Source organism: Rhinopithecus roxellana, chromosome 4 (genome assembly GCF_007565055.1).
Source record: "Rhinopithecus roxellana isolate Shanxi Qingling chromosome 4, ASM756505v1, whole genome shotgun sequence".
NCBI classification, from domain to species: domain Eukaryota; kingdom Metazoa; phylum Chordata; class Mammalia; order Primates; family Cercopithecidae; genus Rhinopithecus; species Rhinopithecus roxellana.
Window position 1 is genome coordinate 152,496,306 of NC_044552.1, and position 23,698 is coordinate 152,520,003.

Below are 23,698 nucleotides of genomic sequence, written 5' to 3' on the forward strand. Positions count from 1 at the left end.
TTGAAACGTAAGAGAATGAATGCATTCAATGAATGGAAATCTTAACATCTAATCCAAAAAAGAAAGCATCTGGAATAAACACCTTCATGAAAACTTTCATTTTCGACTTTTGCATGGTTTCCTGAACGTGATTCCCTGATCTAAGGGACTTTCTTATGCGAGGAAGAGAACTAAGAATTTCCTGTCAGCAGCATGTGACGAAGCTGGCTGCACCCTCCTTCCTGGGTAACTGTGTCTTTGATCCCCAGGACCCTACTGGAGTTAGTTTTTTCCTTTGCTGCCCCCCTTTGTCCTCTCAATCTCTCAATGTTGGGAGACTGCAAGGCTCAGGCCTTCAACCTCTCTCTTCACCCACTTAGTCCCACAGCCTTGTCTATAAACTGATAACTCGCAGGTTGATCTGCAAACTTTACTTTCCCCCTGAACTCAAGGAATCATATTAAACTGTGTATTCAGTGTTTCCATGGAAAGTTAGTGTGTGAGTCCGTTTTCACACTGTTGATAAAGACATACCTGAGACTGCATAATTTATAAAGAAAAAGAGATTTACTGGATTCACAGTTACACATGGCTGCAGAGGCCTTGTAATCATGGTGGAAGACGAAAGGCACTTCTTACATGGCAGCAAGAGAGAATTTGTGCCGGGAAACTTCCCCTTATAAAACCATGAGATCTCATGAGACTTATTCACTATCAGGAGAACAGCACAGGAAAGACCCACCCTCATGATTCAGTTACCTCCCACCAGGTCCCTTCCAGGCTACAATTCAAGATGAGATTTGGGTGGGGACACAGCCAAACCATATCAGTCAGTTATCTCAGACTTGTTCAAAACCAAACCTTGGCCGGGCGCGATGGCTCAAGCCTGTAATCCCAGCACTTTGGGAGGCCGAGACGGGCGGATCACGAGGTCAGGAGATCGAGACCATCCTGGCTAACACCGTGAAACCCCGTCTCTACTAAAAAATACAAAAAAAAAAACTAGCCGGGCGAGGTGGCGGGCGCCTGTAGTCCCAGCTACTCGGGAGGCTGAGGCCGGAGAATGGCGTGAACCCAGGAGGCGGAGCTTATAGTGAGCTGAGATCCGGCCACTGCACTCCAGCCTGGGTGACAGAGCGAGACTCCGTCTCAAAAAAAAAAAAAAAAAAAAAAAAAAAAAAAAAAAAAAAAAAGAACAAAACCAAACCTTAAGCTTCTACCCTCAGTGTGTTTCTCCCTTATCTCTGAAAATTACATCACTATTCTTCCATTTGCTCAGGTCCAAGTCTTTGAAGTCATTCTTGACTCTACTCTTAGTATCACACCCCACCAGGCAGCAAATCTTGTGGACTCTTTTTGCCACCTGCACTGCTCTGCCCACGGCCCATGCCTGGACCAGTGAGACAGCCTCTCCTTGGCCTCCTGGCCTTGGCCTTGCTCCTTGCTGGTCTCCTTCCACACAGCAGCAGGAGTGAGCCTTGTGCAGGGCCAGTCAGCTGTTTCACTTCTGTGACCCTGTGGTCTCCTCACAGATTGGGTCAAATCCAGAGTCCTCCCCATTGCCCTGAAGAAGGCTGGCTTCCTCTGCCACTCGGCCATCTCTCCAGCACTCTCTCTCTTACTGGGTCAGGTGCATTGTTCTCTCTGCACTTTGATCTCACCGAACACACTCCGTCTTGGTGCCTTTGTACTAACTGAACGCTCTGCATAGCAAACTCTTCCTCCAGATACCTGAGGTTCGGGCCCTTCTGCCTTCAGGACTGCTGGAGTATCTCCCTACCAACGGGTCTCCCCAGACTAACTCATGTGAAGTGTCATCTCCTGCCTGTGTCACCTGCTCTGTACCTTTATTTTACTGACCTTTGTTTTTCTTCAAAGCACTTATGATCATGTGCTATTTATTATATTACTTTCTTGACTCCCTGTCTGTAAGCATGTTGGTGAAGGCAAGAACCTGGTTTGCTTTGTTCACTGTTGTGCTTCCAGGGCCTGCAGCAGTGCCTGGTGCAGAGTTGCTGCTCAGTGAAGTTTTTCCAATGGGTGAATGAAGAGTTTGCTGCATGCAGTGATTCATTTATACAAGATTAGAACTTAAAACTCCTAACGTGGGAGTCAGCGTCAGTGACTTAGGGGCTGGAATTTTGAACTGGAATTAATTTGTATTAGAATATTAAGTTTTAGGAGGGCTTAGGAGAAAGGAAAAAAAAAAAAAAACCAGAGAAATGCAGCAAGAGACAATCAGAGCTGACCAATTACATTAAAAGTTTTGTCTCTTGAAATTTAAAGTCTTAAATGCCTAACATTGCTAGCGTGATTGACAACTGAATGTTCAAATCAACCTAGAAAATAAAGAATGTACTGAGATAAAAGTGTTTTGAATCAGGGAATGACATGAAGCAAGAAGTGTTTTAGGAAGATTGATGTGCATAGTTTGGGTGGAGAGCGAGAAAGACCAGTTGCTGGAGAGAGTGCCAGGGCCAGCCCAGGAGAGCCAGCCTGAGGCCACGAGGCCTGGGCCAGAGGAGGAACAGTTCTTGTGGGAACTCTTGTGAGAGGTGGATGGGTACAACTCAAAGCCTGATCTGATATGGTGGCAAGGAAGAAGGGGACATTAAGGAGGATCCAAGACCTTGAATCAGATTGACTGACAGAAGCAGAGCTTGATGAGGAGGCCTTGGCCTTGTGGAGAAAGTAATATATTCACTTTCCCATTGTGGAGTTTGGGTTTGGGGAGGGAGCAAGAAATCCTCATAGAGATGTCTGGAGAGCAACCAGAGAAGCATGCGGCTGCTCAGGAGGAGACCAGGCTAGCTGTGGAGTTATGGGAACAGACAGGTATTTCAGAGGTGTTAAAAAATATAAATTAGAGAGAAAAACCTGGGGATGTATTCATGATTGGGGTCAGGAAGAGAGTGTATTTCTAAAAGGATCGTATTGGTAAAGGGGTGAATGCTCACTCATGAGGGAGGAGGGGAGGGAAAGCCCACCATTGGATTCCACAGCTGAGAGGCCACTGGTGACCCCAGCCAGTATGAGCATTGAAGTCCGCAGAGTCCAGGCTACAAGACCTGCTTTCCTGAAGCAAGTTTAAAATATAGGAATAATTTTGTATTATGTTTTAAGTTTATGTTTTAGATGTGCTTCCCTTGATAGCATTTTGAGAATGTTTAGGTTTCTCTGTTTTTTTTTTTTTTTTCTCTCTCTCTCCCTCTGTCATCAGTTCATAGGTTAAAAGGCTGTATTAGGCTGTTCTTGAATTGCTACAAAGAAACACCTGAGGCTGGGTGCAGCAGCTCACGCCTGTAATCCCAGCACTCTGGGAGGCCAAGGTAGGCAGATCACTTGAGGCTGTGGGCTCAAGACTATCCTGGGTGACATGGTGAAACCCCGTCTCTATTAAAAATACAAAAATTAGCTGGGCATGGTGGTAGGTGCCTGTAATCCCAGCTACTTGGGAGGCTGAGGCAGGAGAATCACTTGAACCCAGGAGGTGGAGGTTGCAGTGAGCTGAGATCATGCCACTCCAGCCTGGGTGACCCTGTCTCAAAAAATAAATAAACACCTGAGTCTGGGTGATTTATAAACAAAAGAGGTTTAATTGGCTCATGGGTCTGCCAACTATATAAGACGCATGATGCTGTCATCTGCTCAGCTTCTGGGTAGGCCTCAGGAAGTTTACAGTCACGGCAGAAGGTGAAGCGGGGGCAGGTGCATCACCTGCAAAAGCATGAGTAAGGGTCGGGGGAGGTGCCGCACACTTTTAAATGACCAGATCTCACGAGAACTCACTATCGTGAAGACAGCACAAAGTCCTGATGGATCTGCTCCCATGGTCCAAACACCTCCCACGGGGCCTCACCTCCAGCACTGGGGATTACAATTCAACATGAGATTTCCAAACTCTGTCAAAGGCAGAGCACAAGACAGTGTCCCTTGGCATCTAAATTGATTATAAAAGAAGTTTCTGTCTTTACAGGGCTTCTTTCTAGCAGGAACTTTTATATAGAACATATTTTCCAATGGCCCCACTTTGTGTGCATGTCTACACACACAGTCACCCACTGTATAAGGATGTTTTAGACCCACATATATGATGGTGGGCACATAAGATTATAATACCTTATTTTTACTGTACCTTTTCTATGTTTAGATATGTTTAGATACACAAATCCTTACCACTGTCTTACAGTTGTCTACAGTATTCAGCACAGTACCATGCTGTACAGATTTGTAGCCTGGAGGCAGTAGGCTATAGCATAAAGCCTATGTGCGTAGTAGGCTGGACCATATAGGTTTGTGTAAGTCCACTCTGTGATGTTCACACAACAATGAAACCAACTAGCAAGATATTTCTCGCATGTTTCCATTAAGTGACACACACATGCATACGCACACATGCACACTCACAAACACATATGCAGAGACAGACAGAGAGAGGTTGCTTGACTGACGTTAAGGCACTGGCTCACGTGGCTGAGGAGGCCGGCAAGTCTGGAAACAGGCTAAGACTGTGCTGCAGCCATGAGTGTGAGTTTCTGCAGAGCAGCAGGCTGGAACCTCAGCCAGTGTTTCACTGTTTCAGTCTTGAGAATTTCTTCCTCCTGGGAAAATCTCAGTGTTTGCTCCAAAGGCCTGCAGCGGATTGGATGACACATTATGTAGGGTAATCTGCTTTACTCAGAGTCCACCGGTTTAAATGGTAATATCATTTAAAAAATACCTTTACAGCACCATCTGGACTGGTGTTTGACCAAACAACTGGGCCTCATGGCGCAGCCTAGCTGTCTCATAGAGTTAACCATCACAGTGAAAAAGCAGTGGCTGTGATACCACGTGAGGGAGAAACTTTTGTTCCAAGGATTTGGTCCTTTATGTCAATCCTGTGTTTCTTTTTTTTTTTTTTTTTTTTTTTTTTTTTTTTTTTTTTTTGAGATAGAGTCTCACTCTGTCACCCAGGGCTGGAGTTCAGTGGCACAATCTCGGCTCACTGCAACCTCTGCCTCCCAGGTTCAAGTGACTCTCATGCCTCAGCCTCCCAAGTAGCTGGGACTACAGGTGCACGCCACCACGCCTGGCTAATTTTTTATTCTTGGTAGAGATGGGGTTTCACCATATTGGCCAGACTTGTCTCAAACTCCTGACCTTGTGATCCAACCACCTCAGCCTCCCAAAGTGCTAGGATTATAGGCATGAGCCACTGCGCCTGGCCGATCCTGTGTTTCTTTACTGACAATTTCGATCATATGCAGCCTGTCAGGGATTCTATTTTGAAGGGGAAAGGGGCTTTTCAATTCCAGAAAGAGTAGGTTTGACTTTCTAAATTTTGTATCATAAGCATTATAGGCAATGCTTTAAATAGTTTAAGAAGCTTAGTTTTTTTTTTTGAAAGCTTAAATTTGCTAAGTGAGGATTCATTGAACATAATTCCATTTTTTTTAGTTCTATAAATGTTTTGAATGTATCTTTAAAATATACTGAACTTAATGTATCATTTTACAGTGTAATTTTCATCAGTAACAGATGAAATTTGATTAGGGTCATTTAACATTTTTTTTTTCTCAAATATTCAGGACAAGAATTAGAACTGGAGTAAAGACTAATAGTGTGAGCAGCTATCCCTTTCTCTACCCTTTTTCCTTTTCTTTTTTTTGAGACAGAGTCTCACTCTGTTGCCAGGCTGGAGTGCAGTGGCAGGATCTCGGCTCACTGCAACCTCTGCCTCCCAGATTCAAGCGATTCCCCTGTCTTAGCCTCCCGAGTAGCTGGGACTACAGGTGCGTGCTATCACGCCCAGGTAACTTTTGTATTTTTAGTAGAGACGGGGTTTCACCATGTTGGCCAGGATGGTCTTGATCTCTTGACCTTGTGATCCACCTGCCTCGGCCTCCCAAAGGGTTGGAATTACAGGCATGAGCCACCCGGCCTTCTCTACTCTTTTTGTCTGGAGAGACAGACACAACTTCTCTGCCGTTTTAATCTGCTCTAGAACCAAAGGTAGAGTCCAGAAGAGTTCTGGGCTCCTCCAGGATCCTTGCCACCATGTGAAGTAATGACCTGCCTTCCTCATCCTCTGCCTTCAGCCACCCCACAGTGCACCCCCTCCATTCCCTTACTGACCCTTTTCTCTCTCCCCTTAGCCTCCAGTGGCTGTGCACAATGCTTCACCATTTCCTCGGCTGTTTCTAAAGAAGGGAACAGCTAGGTTTTCCACAGTGACCTGACTGCAGACCCCCTGGTATGCTTTGTAGCCTCCCTAAGTGCAAGGCTGGTGGGAAATTGCTCAACTTCAACATGTCTCAAGATATTTTACTCAGATACTAATGAGAAGCATCTCTTTGACCATTTCTACTCCCATCATCTCCTTCTCATGTGCAGTGCAGATAGTGCCCGGGCAGGGTGGGGGTGAGAGAGAGACACAAAAGAAAACAAAAAACTGCTTTATTTGATGTGATCCTCCTGTGAACATATAGACTGGTTCTAGGTATTATAAAATGTATCGTGGCCTAGAAGTGGAGTGGCTTGTCAAGTTTTTCTTTATTAGCTAAAGGACAGGAATTGACAGGGAAATAATACAATTAATGGAGGAGAGTGAAGCATATGAGTAGGGAAAGGCGGAATTGCAGTCTCAGCTTCTTGAAACACAGTCTTTCCTGTAGAAATCTAGACGACTGTAGGTTGAGACTTCTAAGTTTACTACAGAGTCTCTAAGAGTCAGTTATTAGAAGTTCACATTGACTGGGCACTTAAGTATCTCATCTCATCTAGGTGTTTATAGCTGCCCAATCATGTAGCCATTCTAAATGGCAGCAGGTCAAAGCAGCTTGTCCAAGGTGCTCTATGTGAGTGAGGGCCCAGGGTTGTCTGATTCCTGAGATGACACCCCGATCCCTCCACTACACTACGTTACACTACACTACACTACACTAGACTACATTACACTACACTAGACTGTATTACATTACACTACACTACATTACACTACACTAGACTACACTACATTACATTAGACTACACTACATTACACTAGACTAGACTACATTACACTGTACTAGACTACACTACATTACGCTAGACTACACTACATTACACTACACTAGACTACATTACACTACACTAGACTACACTACATTACACTACACTAGACTACACTACATTACACTAGACTACACTACATTACACTAGACTACATTACACTACACTAGACTACACTACACTAGACTACACTATATTACACTACACTAGACTACACTACATTGCACTAGACTACACTGCATTACACTGCATTACATTACGTTACACTGTACTATACTACATTACACTAGACTACACTAGATTACATTACAGTACTCTACACTACATTACACTAGACTACATTACACTACACTAGACCACACTACATTACGCTACACTAGACTACATTATACTACACTAGACTACATTACACTACACTAGACTACATTACATTACACTAGACTACATTACACTACACTAGACTAGACTACACTAGACTACATTACACTACACTAGACTAGACTACACTAGACTACATTACACTACACTAGACTACATTACACTAGACTACACTACACTATACTACATTACACTACACTACACTACACTACATTACACTACAGTATACTACATTACACTAGACTACACTACATTATACTACACTACGCTACATTATGCTACACTGGACTACACTACATTACATTATGCCACACTACACTACATTACATTACGCTACACTACATTACACTAGACTACATTACAGTGCACTACACTACACTACACTACATTACACTACACTAGACTACACTACACGCTTCTCTCATATGAACGGGAGACTAGCCCGCGGCCAGCCCATCCTCCTAGGGCTCTTTTAGTACCTGTGTAACATTCATTTAATGCTCTCTCTCAACACATTTCATAGCTCACATTTCATTGGTGAGTTCGCAGTTTTAGCTGCGACTCTTGTGAATAAGGTTTCTCACAGGAGGAGGGGATGCTGTACAAATCACCCCTCTCTGGACACAGGGAGGGGACAGGAGTGAGGACGAGAGGCAGAGCTGACTTTGTTGCATGTCAGTACCAACTACCCCCTTGTTGGAGGCCTGAGACATTTTTTTCTGGGGGCCCTGACCCCTTTTTTGAGGCGCTGCATATAGGAAAGGGCTGTGTAAATCCTGCTCCTGGCCGGAGATCATTGTTTCCTTAATGTCGTGGTTTCTCCTGAAGGTGGGCGGGCCATGTCTGTGTTATCTGCAGCCTGGAGAAGAGGAAGGCTGATGGAGATAGTGGACACGTGGCCACCTCTGGAAATTCCCAAATGCCTCTTTCATGATTGTTGAATGTGCTGGTTTGGGGTGTGATACAGTATCAGGCTGTTAGTCTTTAGACCTAGGAATTATTATCAGAGAGTGAATTTTCCCCATTTCTTTATTACCCTTGTAGTCTGCAAGTTAAATTCTTGTTACAGTAACACAGGGTAAAAAAAAAAAAAAAAAAAAAAAAAAATCCCATTACTACACAATAGTGTTGGATTGGGGGTTTCTTATGCATCAGTTTTTAGCAATGTAACAAATACACATTTAAACCACACACATAAAATGTATACATATATTAAATACATATAGTTTAGTGAGTTATTTTTGCTGTCAGAGAAGCAGTGTCACTAGATTCTTCTCTGCCTCTTTGATTGGACAATTTTTCTAACTTTTAGAGATGAAGTCTTGCTATGTTGCCCAGGCTGGTTTTGAACTCCTGGCCTTAAGCTGGGATTACAGGAGTGAGCCACTGTGCCCGACTTCTCTACCATTTAATTAATATGTATAATCTGCTTGGGGGAAAAGAAGCCTTATTTTTTGTGTGATCATTTCACTGTTGACACTTGACTTTACCACTGAGAGCTGTTAGAATAAATGTGTGTCCTCAAAGTTGAAGGTCAGTTGGGTTTACCCTGTTCTTATGATTGATTTTGTGTGTGATAACTTTTATCTTTGCTCAGTCCCACTGCTTTAGTCACATCTGCGTGCTGGGACTGACCAGCTGGGACTTTCCTAGTCTTGGCACCACAAGTCCCATGTCCTGGGAAATTCTTTTTTTTTTTTTTTTTTTTTTTTTTTTTTTTTTTTTTTTTGAGAAGGAGTCTTGCTCTGTCGCCCAGGCTGGAGTGCAGTGGCCGGATCTCAGCTCACTGCAAGCTCCGCCTCCCGGGTTCACGCCATTCTCCTGCCTCAGCCTCCTGAGTAGCTGGGACTACAGGCGCCTGCCACCACGCCTGGCTAATTTTTTGTATTTTTAGTAGAGACGGGGTTTCACCATGGTCTTGATCTCCTGACCTGTGATCCGCCCGCCTCGGCCTCCCAAAGTGCTGGGATTACAGGCGTGAGCCACCGCGCCCGGCCTCTGGGAAATTCTTTAGTCCCGAGTGGGCAGACTGGGATCATATTCACTCTAATAGCAGTCTTTCCAACAAGCACTTCCCCAACAAGGTCCCCATTACTCCTACCTCCCCCACTTTAACACTGATTGATAATTTCATATTCATGGCTGATCAGATGTAAAGGCATATTTTAGTTGTTTGTATTACCCAGCTACTTGAGAGGCTGAAGCGGGAGAACTGCTTGAACCTGGGAGGCGAGGTTGCTGTGAGCCGAGATTGTGCCACTGCACTCCAGCCTGGGTGACAGAGTGAGACTCCAACTCTTTTTTTTTTTTTTTTTTTTTAAAGTTCATATTGAACTTAAGGGTATGGCACTGCGATAGATGTAATGTGTAAAGCCGTCCCTCTTCCTGATTTTTAGGCATTGCTTACTTGGGTACGTGGCCTTTGCAAGGGTCACGTGCCTAATGGAGGTGATAGGAAGTAACTCTTCCTTTGCTAAGAATGAATGGACGCTTGGGCTTTTTTGTACTTACTGTTGTCCCAGAGCTTCTCCTGGCATTTCCATTTAAGGATGTTAAAGGTAACTACACGGGAGAAAGCACTGTGCATTTGAGGAGATGTCAGTCTTTTCTTTCATTATTGAGAATATCTCTAGTATTAAGATATATTTTCTTGCAAGGTTTTCCCATAGCTTTGATTCTGGACATCCAATACAGAAATAGCATTGACTCATTTTGCATTAATTCAAGAGAAGTTTGCCAGTGTAATTAAACAATATATATTTATTTTCAGTAAAATATACCAAGAAATTCTCTGTTCTCAAATTTTGGTGCAGAGTTTTAAATGTTTTGTGAAAACTGGTGGTGCACAGTGTCGTGTGCCTTTCTCTTTGTTGAATAGAGATCAGCTCAAATTTTCATCTATTTGAGTAGGAAACTGTAGTGCATTTTGAGATTTTGGGCTCAGGAAAAACTGATTATAATAAGTAGTCTATGAATACAATAATTCATTTGTGCTAGAAGAAGCTAGTCTTTGAAACTCAGTGGCTGTATAATAATTTGCTTGTAGGATATCAATTTTGCATCCAGGCCAAGAGCATTAACATGATATTGGCTTCTCCATGTGCATTACCTGTACATTGTTTAATCTGACTAACACAAACTTTAGAAAAATTCACAAAAGATCACCCTTCCTTTAGGCTGTAGGCCTAAAGAAAACGTTTTTCTAAAGGAGTGACAACTACTTGAAGGAAAACATGGAATGTTTTTTTAAAAAGTGTTTTACTACTGCCTGTCAAGGAGCAGCTACTTCATGAAATCATGCAATGGCTGCTGAAGACTGCTCCTTGGGGACTTACACTGTTTCTTGGCTAAATATGGTTAGGGAAGTTTCCTCCCTTTCTCACACAGGGAGCTCTTATTTTCAGAATCGTTTTATCAGTTGGTTCCTGGGAGGATTCTGGGTACGAAAGGAGATACACAGGCAGCTACTGCTCACGTTTAATTCTGTGGCCTTGCACCCTGTGTCACGTGGATAGGGTCAAGTAGGAGATGGAAACACAACTGACTTGGAAAATGCCTTCTGTGAACTTGAAAAGGAAGACAGAGGAATTAGGTTGAAACAGCTTACTGGGAAGTCAATACTTGCAAACTGTAAACCGGGCATAAAACTGAAGGAAGAAAATTTTAATTTGTGGGTAAAAAATCAGGGCTTTAAAGTATCGAATGTGAATCAATAAAAATAGATTTAGCTTTATTTCCCTCTGTTCTGGTCTTCAGGGTGTGGATTCATGCATTCCCCTGCAATGCTGCAAACCCAATGAGAACATGAGGTTAGATCATAGGAACCAGAAAATGAAAGTGACCACAGGCAGGGCTGACATGGTGCAGTCTCACAGTGGATGCTGTGTGACAGCTGAGAGAAGCAGCGGGAGTGTGAAAACACATGGGAATTTCAGTAAAATAAACTGGGTAGTAACTGAGTAAAATTAATTTAAACTGACCAAATAACTTATTATTATGAATAAATTATTACTTTATGAAAAGGACTTTTAAAATAAAACTTTCTTTAAATATTTTGATATGTCATTTTTAAAAGGACCTCAGACTCACATATCTAATGATTTATCATTTAAAACGTTTCTTCTTTTAAAAAACCCAGCAAAGTGCAAATATCCTGTTGCTTTCATCATCAACTGATCATTTTGCTTTTTGCTTCTATGTGTCACACATAGAAAAATGCAGACTTGTTTTCATCACTTTGGTGTTAGAAATATTTTTCAGTTTGTTGAGAGTATCTGAATAAAATGTGTTTCTAGAAAACTGACAGATTTAAATTGATAGGATGTACATAATTGTTATGATTCAGTAAACTTACCAAATGTGATTTATCTAAAAATAATGAATGAAATTAAATGACTTATTTTACACATATTTATTTTCTTTTTTTTCCCCCCCCAAGATGGTGTCTTGCTCTGTCACCCAGGCTGGAGTGCAGTGGTGCAATCTCAGCTCACTGCAACGTCCGCCTCCCGGGTTCAAGTGATTCTCCTGCCTCAGCCTCCTGAGTAGCTGGAATTACAGGTGCCCACCACTGCACCCGGCTAATTTTTTAGTAGAGACGGGGTTTCACCATGTTGGCCAGACTGGTCTCAAACTCCTGACCTTGTGATCTGCCTGCCTTGGCCTCCCAAAGTGCTGGGATTACAGGTGTGAGCCTCCGCACCTGGCTTATTTTACATGTATTTCTATAAATTCTGCTCAATGGGTTTAACACTGCGCTTGGATTCTTATTACTTTTTTTTTTTTTTTTTTTTTGTGAATGACCCCTGCACTCAGCATTCCTTACTTCTATTTGATCAGGAGAGTCAGTGAGACTGAGGATTTTAAAATGTTTTCTCCATTTTGTGCCATTTAATCAGCCATTCAGATTTTTTTCTGAGTGTCTACTATGTGCCAAGAATTCTGCTAGATGCTGGAAATACAACAGTGAAGAAAATAAAGATAGTCCTTGTGTCCTGATAGGATACAATGGGAACACTTAATGCAGGCTTGCTGTGTTGGGGAAAATCTTTGCTGGAATTAATCATATTAAAGTGAGGTTTAAATGACAAGTAAAGTTAACCAGGCTGAGATGGAGATGGTGTTGCAGAAGGGTAGATATTCTAGAAGAGGAGGGAAGTGGCGTGTGAGGACAGATGTGAGAAGCACGCATGGCGTGTTCCTGGAGCTGGACATCAATACCTGCTTGCTTGGAGTTATCCTAGGAAGGTGGGTGGTTTGAGATGAAGCTGAAGAGGTGACTTGGGGGTCAGATTTTTGGAGGTTTTATGAGCCATATTAACAGCTTTGACTTTATCCAAAAATGATGAGGATTGACTAAAGTTTTTTAAGGATGAGAGTATGAGGAATTACATTAAATTCGCAGTTTACAAGGATTGCTTTGGCCGTTACAAACAGCGGTTTTGAGGAATAGAACTGAAGAAGGCAGAGAGTAGTCAGTAGAGTGGTGGACTAATCCAGCAAAGTGTTTAGGAGCTAGTAGCTGACAAAAGAGGTGACAGTAAGTGGAAATGTTTGTGAGATGTCTGAGCCGCATAATCAGTACAACTTGGTGCTTAATGGTTGCACACGGCAGAAGTGGGAGCAGGGCCAGCGTCCCAGGCTGGCCTCCAGTTTTGAGTGTGGGCAGTTGGATGGATGATGCGCAACTGTCTGTGAAAAGGGGAATGGAGGAGGAAGGAAGGGCTGGTTTGGGGTGGGAGATGTTGAGTTCAGTTTTGGGTCAAGAGATTTTGAAGTGCTTGTGGACAGATAAGAGACAGCAAGTTGGTATTAGCAGTTAATGTTGGAGTCTGAAGCTGGAGAGGGAAATAAGGGCTGGAGTATTATTTGTTAAAGTATTACTCTATCTTTAACTTGATCTTTTACTCTATCTTCTGAATATTGCTTTTCAGAAGAGGAATTCAGTGCTACATCGTGACAATCACTTAGGTAATTTCACACTTAGTTTTGAAAAATAGTGTTTTATTTTATTATTATTATTTTTGAGACAGAGTCTTGCTCTGTCACCCGGGGTGGAATGCAGTGGTGCAGTCTTGGCTCACTGCAGCTTCAACCTCCTGGCTCAAGCAATCCCCCTACCTTAGCTTCCCGAGTAGCTGGGACGATAGGTGTGTACCACCACCCCTGGCTAATTTTTGTGTTTTTGTAGAGACGGAGTTTTGCCATGTTGCCCAGGCTGGTCTCAAACTCCTAGCTCAAGCAATCTGTCCACCTTGGCCTCCCAAAGTGCTGGGATTACAGGGTGAGCCACCACGCCTGTCTGAATAATAGTGTTTTATAACCTCTGAAATTCTGTGACTTCCTGGGTGTCCCCTAATAGGCAATTTCTTGATTATAATCAAGTATTTGGTCCATTGAATACTGGATTATGGAATGTGATACATTAAAAAAAAACCTGAACACATGCAAAAAAATATAGACTTACTCTTTTAAAGGCAGTTTCTGCTGGAAAACTAATATAACCTTTTGTTATATAATACAAGGGATAGAATCAAAATAAGGGATTTGTTTTCCAGTTGAAAGTGTGCCTATGTGAAGCAAAATTGGTTAAAATAAAAAATAAACTATCCTCTAAAGAGAAATTATGCTTTTCTGTTCATTTTAAATATTTGATGTATCAAATTTGAATGTATTTTCATCTATAAACATTGCTACAGACTGCAAATGTTAAAGGACTCACTAATAGTTCTTATGTTATTTGTGAATCACATTTTTGAATTTATGCCCTATTAAAACACTAAGATTTTGGTTTTTGGTGTGTTGATACTTAGATATGTTTATAGTTAAGAAAGACACGTGGTGAGGTGAGACATTCTTGCTAGAAAGATATGTCTTGCATTATTTTAGTACTGGTTCTTGAAGTATACTTTAATTTGTATTCATCTCAACATGAGACAAAAGTATGTCCAGGTGCAGTGGCTGACGCCGGTGATCCCAGCACTTTGGGAGGCAGTGTGGGTGGATCACCTAAGGTCAGGCTCTTGAGAACAGCCTGATCAACATGGCGAAACGCCGTCTCTACTGAAAATACAAAAATTAGCCGGGTGTGGTGGCGGGCGCCTGTAATCCCAGTTACTCAGAGGCTGAGGCAGGAGAGCTTGAACCTGGGAGGCAGAGGTTGTGGTGAGCCAAGATCATGCCACTGCACTCCAGCCTTGGTGACAGAGTGAGATTGTGTCTCAAGAGAAAAAAAAAATCCGTGTTTATTTCTCACATCATTTTCTAAAGTGAGGACTGTTGTAAAAGTGTGTGGGATTAAGGAGCAGAGCGTACCTGATGTTTGCTTACATTTCGTTGGGTTGGGGAAGGGGATGAAAGAAAAGATCCTCCCCTAGGGTTACCATAGTTTAGAGTGATAGGAGAATAGCAAATGTTTTCCATCAAAAACATACTTTCCCTTATTCTCTGAGCAATATAGATCTCATTTGGTCTAGATACCATTTATGAAAGGCAGTTTAGCATGGATGGGCTTCTGTAGATATTAGTTGTTAATAATGATTGTTCACTATACCGTGATTTTTTTTAAACCCTAAGTGAAATTTGAGTTGTCTTTTGCATGTCGGTAACATGTGTTTCATCACAAGGGAGATGAGGATGTGTGAAGTGTGTAAAAGAAGCAGGGAAAGGTGGTGTCCAATACTGGCAACCTGTGAAGTTGTTTGAAGTTATTACTGATGACAGTATACTTTTCAAATTGAATTTGGTTAATTGCTTCACTGGCTGGATAAGAGAGTTGTTTCTGAATGAAGGAGATCAAACCTAAACAGTACATTGTCTTCATTATACTTATGGTTGTATACAATAAATATAACTTGTTTAATCCAAACATTGTGTCAGACTTTCTTACAGAAAATTGTATTTGTATATATGAAGGATTTTCCTGTGTGTGTTCAAGGAAATGAAAATGTGTAATGGCTACAGCAGGGATGCTGATAGGCTAGCAGGTGATTGACTGTTCAGACGTTTAGTTGAGAGACAGAGAATTCTCTGGACAGTAGCCATTATTGCTTATTCATACTCCATTCAGCTTTCCCTGCTCCTTCCGGGCACAGCCTCAGATCTCGTGCCGCTTTGGAAGGCACATGGTGTGGGCCTGGTACATGATTGTATCCACTCATCGAGGTCTGGGATTCCATCATGGTAAGGCTCATCAGAGCCCTTCCTCAGGCCTGGCAGGAGGACACCCGGAGAAGCAGTTCTCACATTTCACTGTGGTTGGTAAGCAGGGGAGGAAATGTTTTCAGTCCTGGAAAGAAGTCAGCTTATCAGTCAGGACAGGTGAGGTTCCCTTTCAGTAACAAGTGCTATGAAATTCTCAATGGCTTAGTACAACAATCATGTATTTCCTTTTCATACACAGTTTGCTACAGGTCCAGGTGACTCCTTCATGGGTCAATAAATTACCTTTTGGTTTTTTGCTTGTTAGTATGAATTGGGCTTTTGTTTCTTGCAGTCAAAAGGATCTTTTGAAAAACAAACATATTGGAATTTTATTCAGTGGAAAGAAACACTATTTTGAGAGAGACAAGCAGAAGCAAGGGCTAGGAATAGCATTAGGATTTGCTTTAACGCTGACGTAGGCCCACAGCTCTCCCGATTGGAAGTCTCTTAAGGTAGACTAGTATTGTTCCTTATTTTATAGAGAGGAGAGCTGAGGTGAGGTAATTTGCAGAGAACTTAGGCCGCTTGCTAAAGTTCACATGGGAATTTAAGGACAGGGACTTAAGCCAGAAAAAGATTTTCTGATTCCTTGTGCAATGTGATCTTTCTATTGTTTTATGGTTTCTCATAAATAGAGGTGGAACTTAGAAAAGTTTTGAAGGCCACTTTTTCTTAAGGCATTTAAAGGAGAGGAGAGGTGTCCATGAGGTTGGCCACCACGGTGGGCTCATTGCCTACAAGCTGGGCATTGTAGTAAAAAGTTCTGCAAGTTTTCATTTATGGGAGAAAAAGCAATACTCTCATTAAAATAACTGTTCATAGAATATTAATATGAGACCTGGGAGGGACATTGTGGCATCATCTCATCATGCAGCACAGACTCATGTGGGTCATTCCCCTTCTGTGCTCTGCAGACTTAGCTGAGGACCAGAGCCTTGGGTGTGATGGGGTGACACTGACGTTGACGGGAATTTCAGGGTCTGCTTGAACATCAGATCTGGATTCTGGATGATAGCAGATACATAGGTGATAGAGAGCTGTCTAAAGTCGATGCAGTTAAAAGTGTGCTGCATTTCATCCTTAGAAACTGAATGAATCTCCAAAATGTTATCCAACTCATTTGGAGACACATTTCACATACAGGAAACTCTTTTCTCGCTGCAGCTGCCCAGCGTCAGGCTCTGAAACTGTTGTCTTGATATTTAAATACAGTTATGTGTCGCTTAACAATGGGGATACCTTCTGAGACAGGCATCACTAGGTGACGTCCTTATTGTGTGTCACTGAGTGCACTTAGCAAACTTAGATGGTACAGCCCGCCACACGCCTAGGCTCTGTGTGTAGCCTAATGCTCCTAGGCTGCCATCCCTATTCAGCATGTGACTGTACTGAATACTGCAGGCACCTGTAACCCAGTGGTAAATATTCGTGTATGCCAAGTATATCTGAACATTAAAAAGATAACGTGTTGTGCTATACCATTAGGAAGGCTACCGTATCATCAGTCAATAAATATTTTTAAGTTTCGTTATAATATTATGGGACCATCTCATATATCTTTGGTCCGTTGTTGACCAAAACATCATTATGCTGTGCACGGGTGTAATTGCAGCTAAAGCATTGCTATCCACATTAACTCAAGGCATTGGGTGTGTAATACATGCTCCTTGTGCAGAGGAGACCTGTGCATCATTAGCACCATCAGGCCCTGCAGTCAGTGGAGTTCTGAAAGTTCAATACGTTGTTTTTTAAAGTGAAGTAAGTATTTTGAAAGCATTTTTAACAAAACTGCTTCCAAGTTGGGAAGCAAGAAACTAGATAATGACAAGGTAACAACAGAATAAGTATATTAGGATAAATGTATATATTATATTGGAATATGAAGAGCCCTAAGTTGTTGCCAGAGTGATCCTATTCAATAACAAATATTATCATGTTGATCCTCTGGGCTCCCACCCCTCTTATGATTAGTAATAGAGCAGAAAAGTCCTTAACAACCTGACTCAGCCTGTTCTTCCACCTAAGCTCCTGCACGCACTGCACGCACTCCATGGTCCAGTCACACCAAGCTGCAGGTGATTTTCCTCATACTTGACTTACCGTTTTATCTGTTGACATTTTTTACAATTTTTGTGGCTACCCGAAGCCTTTCTCCTACTTGCTGTACCTGGTACACTTCCCTACTCTTAAGAAATGTTTCTCTGTTCCCACTGTAGTCATTAGTGATGTGGTGTTTCTGGTTTTTCTCCTGGGTATGAGGTAAGATTGCAAGTTTATGATGTGAGTTGCTTTGATCAATAGCAGGTGGAAGGAAGTGAGGTGTATTACTGACCTGTGGAAGTCTTTAATAGGCAATGCACACTTGCCTATGCTCCCATCCCCTGCTGCGGTGGTAGCCAGTGCTGTTCCGTGTGGCGTTTGGTCTTGCATTCCTGAGTGAGTACAAGGTAGAGGAAGGAGACTCCTCCGAACTTCATGGATGTGGACAGTGAGTGAAAAACCAATCCTGGGTGTTTTCAGTTACTAAGATCCTGGGATAGTTTATTACTTCAGCAACACTTAGCTCTGACGGACTGACACATGCCCCTCTAATGAGATTCTCTTTCCTCAGTGTTACTGTAATTGTTGGTAGTATTTTTGAGAACTTACTGTGCCCCAGACTGTGTGGCTGGTGCTTTATTTATGTTTTTTTTTTTGCTTGTTCGCAATGTTAATAATTTGCTCAAGGTCAGACTGGGTGACTCCTAATGACTGCACTCTCCCCAGCTCCCTTGGCTGCATTACTCAACACACATCCCCACGCACCTGCTGTGTGCCCAGCTCTGTACTAGGTCTGAGGATCAAAAGATGAATCAGAAATAATCCCTGTCCATGAGAAAATAAGGATATTATAGGGAGAAAGAGAAATTCAAGCAAGTGAGTACAATGACACATTAATAAAGGTTGTACAGCACAGTGGGTGCTAGAAAGATTTAGAATCAAAACCTGTCTCTTTCATTATGTGGTCTTGGACAAGTGTCTCTCTCCCCACTCTCCAACCTTTCTGTCTTCTATTCCAAAAATGGGGACATTTCTAACTTCTATAAGATGTCGACGGCCACCTACCTCAAAACAGTAGTAGCACTGCATGTGCCAAAGCATTTGAAGCCCTAGGCACTCAACAGCCTGCCACAAATGACAGTTTGTGTGTGGTTTCCATGTTGCCTCAGTGTAAGATTCACCGAGAGCACAAAGGAAGGAGCCAGAGACTTGCTTGAGGGAAAAGGAGCAGAAAAGTTATGTGGAGGAGGAGGTGGTGTTTGACTTGAGTTCTTAAACAGAAGTAATTCTACTCTGACTGGAAGACAAGGGCAATACATTCCAGGATAAGAGAAATAGCATGAACAAACTGTGAAACATTGGGAACTACAGGAAACTTCATTTTTAGAACAATGTGGAGCACTGTGGGAGAAATGGTGGGAGATGTGCTGTGCAGGTGCCACAGGCAACCCCAGCCGCTTGAACGCGACTGCACAGGCCATTCAGAATGAGTGGAAGGGCTCATTCCGAGCTGTGTGGCTTTGTTTGTTTGTTTGTTTTTTGAGATGGAGTCTCGCTCAGTCGCCCAGGCTGGAGTGCAGTGGCGCGATCTCAGCTCACTGCAAGCTCTGCCTCCCAGGCTCACGCCATTCTCCTGCCTCAGCCTCCCAAGTAGCTGGGACTACAGGCGCCCGCCACCTCGCCTGGCTAATTTTTTGTATTTTTAATGGAGACGGGGTTTCACCGTGTTTGCCAGGATGGTCTCGATCTCCTGACCTTGTGATCTGCCCGCCTTGGCCTCCCAAAGTGCTGGGATTACAGGTGTGAGCCACTGCGCCCGGCCTGTTTTGTTTTTTAATATGGGTTCCAGAAGCATGGAAACAATGTCAAGGATTGGCAGGAGTCACGGATGAAAGAAAGGAAGCCAGCTTGTGGACTGCTGTAGAGAGAGATGATGAAGGCTTAAATTCAGGCAGAGGAGATGGAAAGAGAACAGGGATGAGCAAAATGAAGCAATAAAATTTGATAAGACATATTCCCGTGGTGAAATGTAATGAATGAGGCAAAGAAGGGGGTTCAGGAGAGTTACCACACTTCTAATTTGGTGACTGGAGAGTTGTTTGTAATACAGTTTGAGAATAGGGAAAGTTTATTGTTTTGTTTTCTAACCGTCCAGCTTTCTGTGTAGGAATTATTCACTTTAAAAACTCAAACAATGTGGAAAATCTTCAAAGTAAGCCAAGAAATTCCACCACCCACATAAGACCCTGTTAATTGTTTTCCTCTGCATTGAAAACCACATGTGTGTGTAATGATCATCTTAAACAGAACGGTACCCTTAGCAGCTTCCTTTTGTGTTTAGTAACATAGCGCAAGCAGCCCTCCAGCTTTCCACTGAAGCACCTAAGAGATCTGCTTTACACCTTAGTGTAAAAGGGTAAGTTGTATCCATTCCATGTAGGAGGTTTCTAGTTATTTCTTTATATCTATTTTTACAAGTAATGTTATCCAGGACGCTCTTGTGTAGCTGTCTCTGCAAGCTTTTTACAGTATAGTAACACCTTTTTTTTTCTTTTTGAGAGTAAGTGGAGTCTTCTCAGGTAGCGTGTGGACACTTATGTGGGCATGTCAGCTAGTCAGCTGGACCAGAAGGGACTGATGTCAGCTACTCAGCTGGACCAGGAGGATGAACTGGAGCTGAGTATTTGTAAGGTATCAAAATGTGGATGGTGCTTGAAACTAGGGTCAATGATTCACTTATTGAAAGTATTTATGGCAGGGTGGGGGGTCTGCTGTTTGCCAGGTGCTGTATTATCCTTGGGGATACAATGGTCCCTAACCTCCCAGTGCTTTACTGCAGACCCATGAAGACAATTAAATGAATAGTCATAAACAAATGTGCTGTTAAGAGTTTACTGATAAAATACATTTGCTGATAAAGATTACAAATGAGAAGAAATGGGTGCTAGGATAGAACCTAAGTTTTAGACTTGGTGGCAGAGGAAGACCTCCCTATTTCTTTGTTATATATTTTTCTTGGTGAATATTTTCTTTATGTGTGTGTCTGATTGTTACACTTTCTATGTGTCCTAGAAAGAGCATGATTTGTAAGCATTGGGTTAAACAAGTGGAAATAGCTCCAGTTTGGATGATCAGTCCCGTGGTTTTCGTTCCTGTTTCAGCAGATTGAGGGCGAGTATTCAGTTGTTACATATACTACCTTTTATTCATCCATTCTCTAGTGGATAAATATTTAAGTTAGTGCCGATTTTTTGTTGTTGTAAAAAATACCAACTTCAGAAATAACACGTGCGTCATTGAACTTGCCCCCTTTCTCTCCGTTTTCAATGCCATTAGGGATCATCGTGCCTATGACTACGGTGAAGTCGCTCTGTGCATGGGACACAGAGCATGGGCCCTCCCCAGAGGCCTCACTGGGACACTGCCCTCTCCTAGATTCTCGGCGGGGCCTTTCATCTGAGCCACTTAGGAGAGACTTAAAGGGTACCTCAGGAAATAACAATATACCTTAAGAACCAAATGCTTTCTGGAAGACTTTCCTCTATTACTCAGAAGCCTTTTATTATGGCTGTTTCCTATGTCTTCACTACATTGCCTTTCAACTACAAAATGAGTTGAGTGTCATTTTTTTTTTTTTTTTTTTTTTTTTTTTTTTTTTTTTTTTTTTTTTTTTGAGACGGAGTCTCGCTCTGTCGCCCAGGCTGGAGTGCAGTGGCCGGATCTCAGCTCACTGCAAGCTCCGCCTCCTGGGTTTACGCCGTTCTCCTGCCTCAGCCTCCCAAGTAGCTGGGACTACAGGCGCCCACCCCCTCGCCCGGCTGGTTTTTTGTATTTTTTAGTAGAGATGGGGTTTCACCGGGTTAGCCAGGATGGTCTCGATCTCCTGACCTTGTGATCCGCCCGTCTCGGCCTCCCAAAGTGCTGGGATTACAGGCTTGAGCCACCGCGCCCGGCCAGAAGTGTCATTTTTTGCTGTTAAATGTTATTTCTCTGATGCTATGTTTTCACTCTTTCCTGCTTACTAACGTGTGTTACAGGGGCCTTGACTTTATGTCGCTAAAGGACAATGCTAAAATATGATAAAGCATCAGTGAGTTTTTAAAGAGTTGCTAGGGGATAGAACTGCAGACGTATCCTGCAGGGGTTCCTCAACATGGCTGGATGGCAGAATCGTATGGAGGGGCTTTATGGCCCCTATTCTACACTTACTGATGCAGAGTCTTTGGACAATATAGTTTCTAAAAGATGCCCATAGCTTGTCAAAGTTGGTTCCAGATATATTTGAAAAGGATGTGCATCATTAGTAACTACTTTTCCTGTTGTTTTTAAAATAAAACATATTTTTACTTCTTATTTTCCCTCTTCTAAAATTTAACCTAATTTTGCTTTCATATTGTGGGGAAAAGAACTTCTGATGTTACATGAAGAAAATGTAATACAAACTAGGTTAGATTTTATATAGTCTGTCTAGCATAGACTAATAATTATTGCCAACAGGACAGAATGGGATGAAATGTTGCGGTGGTAGATGAGGCTCTTCAGTGATAGGACTGTTTGTTTTTAGGGACTTTGAGAGGAGGCTGTCTGCTTATAAACCCATCAAGTAGGTAAGCATGAGGGACCCTCCTGAGCCTCACACCTGTACAAGATATGGTTTAGGACCGCCGGATTTTTGTGGGGCTTGATCTTTTTATCATATGGGTGCCCTACTTATGGAAAAGAATAGAGAAGTACCTTACGTTTTCAAATTTCCCAAAAACGTGATAATGTGAACTCATCGCGGAGGTCATTCCCAGGACCTTGGAAGGGGCCTGTCCACATGCTGGGCCCTGAAACTTAGCTTTCTGCCCAAAAATGCTGTTCCCACTCAGTTTCTACAGTGACTGAAATTGTACATGTGGAAGGGCACTCTGTTGCTACATTTCTTTCTCTGGAATCGAAGTTCCCCTGGGAGAGACTGAAAGGAGACGTGTGGATTATTCCCCAGAGCCCACTCGCATGGGCTGGTAGCTGCCTCCTAGGACGCTTGGTTGAGAAAGAGGCATGAGAAAGATTGGGGTGGGCCAAGGCCCACCTCTGCCCGAGTTTGCAGCATGCCTTACTTGATTGATTTATGGCCCCACTTTCTGCTGTCAGTGTCCAAGCCCACGGAGAATGCTGAGGCTGGGGGGCTAGTGAAAAGAGAAATGGACTGTGGGACTGGGGAGAAAAGGGCTGAAGGAAAAGACTCTGACCCAAGGACAAACTTACTAACCTCTTTTGCTTAGTAGATCCTGATCTTAGTGTCTGTTTTAAATATATTGGTTACAAAAAGGATTTTTCCCATGGCTTTCTGTCATCTAGCATAGAACAATAATTGTTGCCAACAGGACAGGGTGGGATGAGATATTGCAGTGGTAGATGAGGCTCTTCTGTTATGGGACTCTTTATTTTTAGGGGCTTTGAGAGGAGGCTACATAATTATAAACTATAATTAATTAATTGGGTAGGCATGGGGGACCCTAATGATTCTTTAATGTACCTAAGAGCAAATAAATGAAAATTTCAGAAAGCAGAAGAGAACCTCCCTGACTAATCTATGTAAATTTTGAGAAACACTAAGTAGTTATCTGTTAGTAGGTTCTTAACATGAAAACTTTAGGGGGCTGTGGCATCTAAAGACTAGGAAATCTTGAAAATAATTACTCTTGTGAAAGGAATTTAAAGGACAGGGCAATTGGATCTTAAAAGTATGGGAGTCTACCAGTTCTTTCATTTATCTACCTCATAGGGCTGGTATAAGTATTTCGTATTACAATGCCACTAAGTCACATAAAATACTGTGTAGTACACAGCAGGCACTCAATAAATGTTAGCAAATTATGTGTAATATAAAACTGTAAAAATGTTATATTTGGGTAGCTAAAGAAAAAATACTTTAATCATATTATATTAGTCCATTTTCACACTGCTGATAAAGGCATACCCGAGACTGGGAAGAAAAAGAGGTTGAATTGGACTTTCAGTTCCATGTGGCTGGGGAGGCCTCAGAATCATGGCAGGAGGTGAAAGACACTTCTTACATGGT

The 23,698-nt window shown here is 42.5% G+C and overlaps 1 protein-coding gene across 6 annotated transcripts in view; it reads left to right on the top strand.

Moving 5' to 3' along the window:
- The window catches only part of PDE10A (phosphodiesterase 10A), a 362,722-nt gene that overhangs the window by 43,283 nt on the left and 295,741 nt on the right, over positions 1 to 23,698 (top strand). Inside the window, exon 1 of one of the 6 annotated variants that reach the window (XM_030929477.1) lies at positions 4,267 to 4,942. The exons of 4 other annotated variants lie outside the window; for them this stretch is intronic. The gene's annotated coding sequence lies outside the window, so the exon portion shown is untranslated. Of the gene's footprint in view, positions 1 to 4,266; positions 4,943 to 15,505; positions 15,649 to 23,698 lie in introns of those variants that run through there. One more of the 6 variants, XM_030929472.1, reaches the window with a different exon arrangement.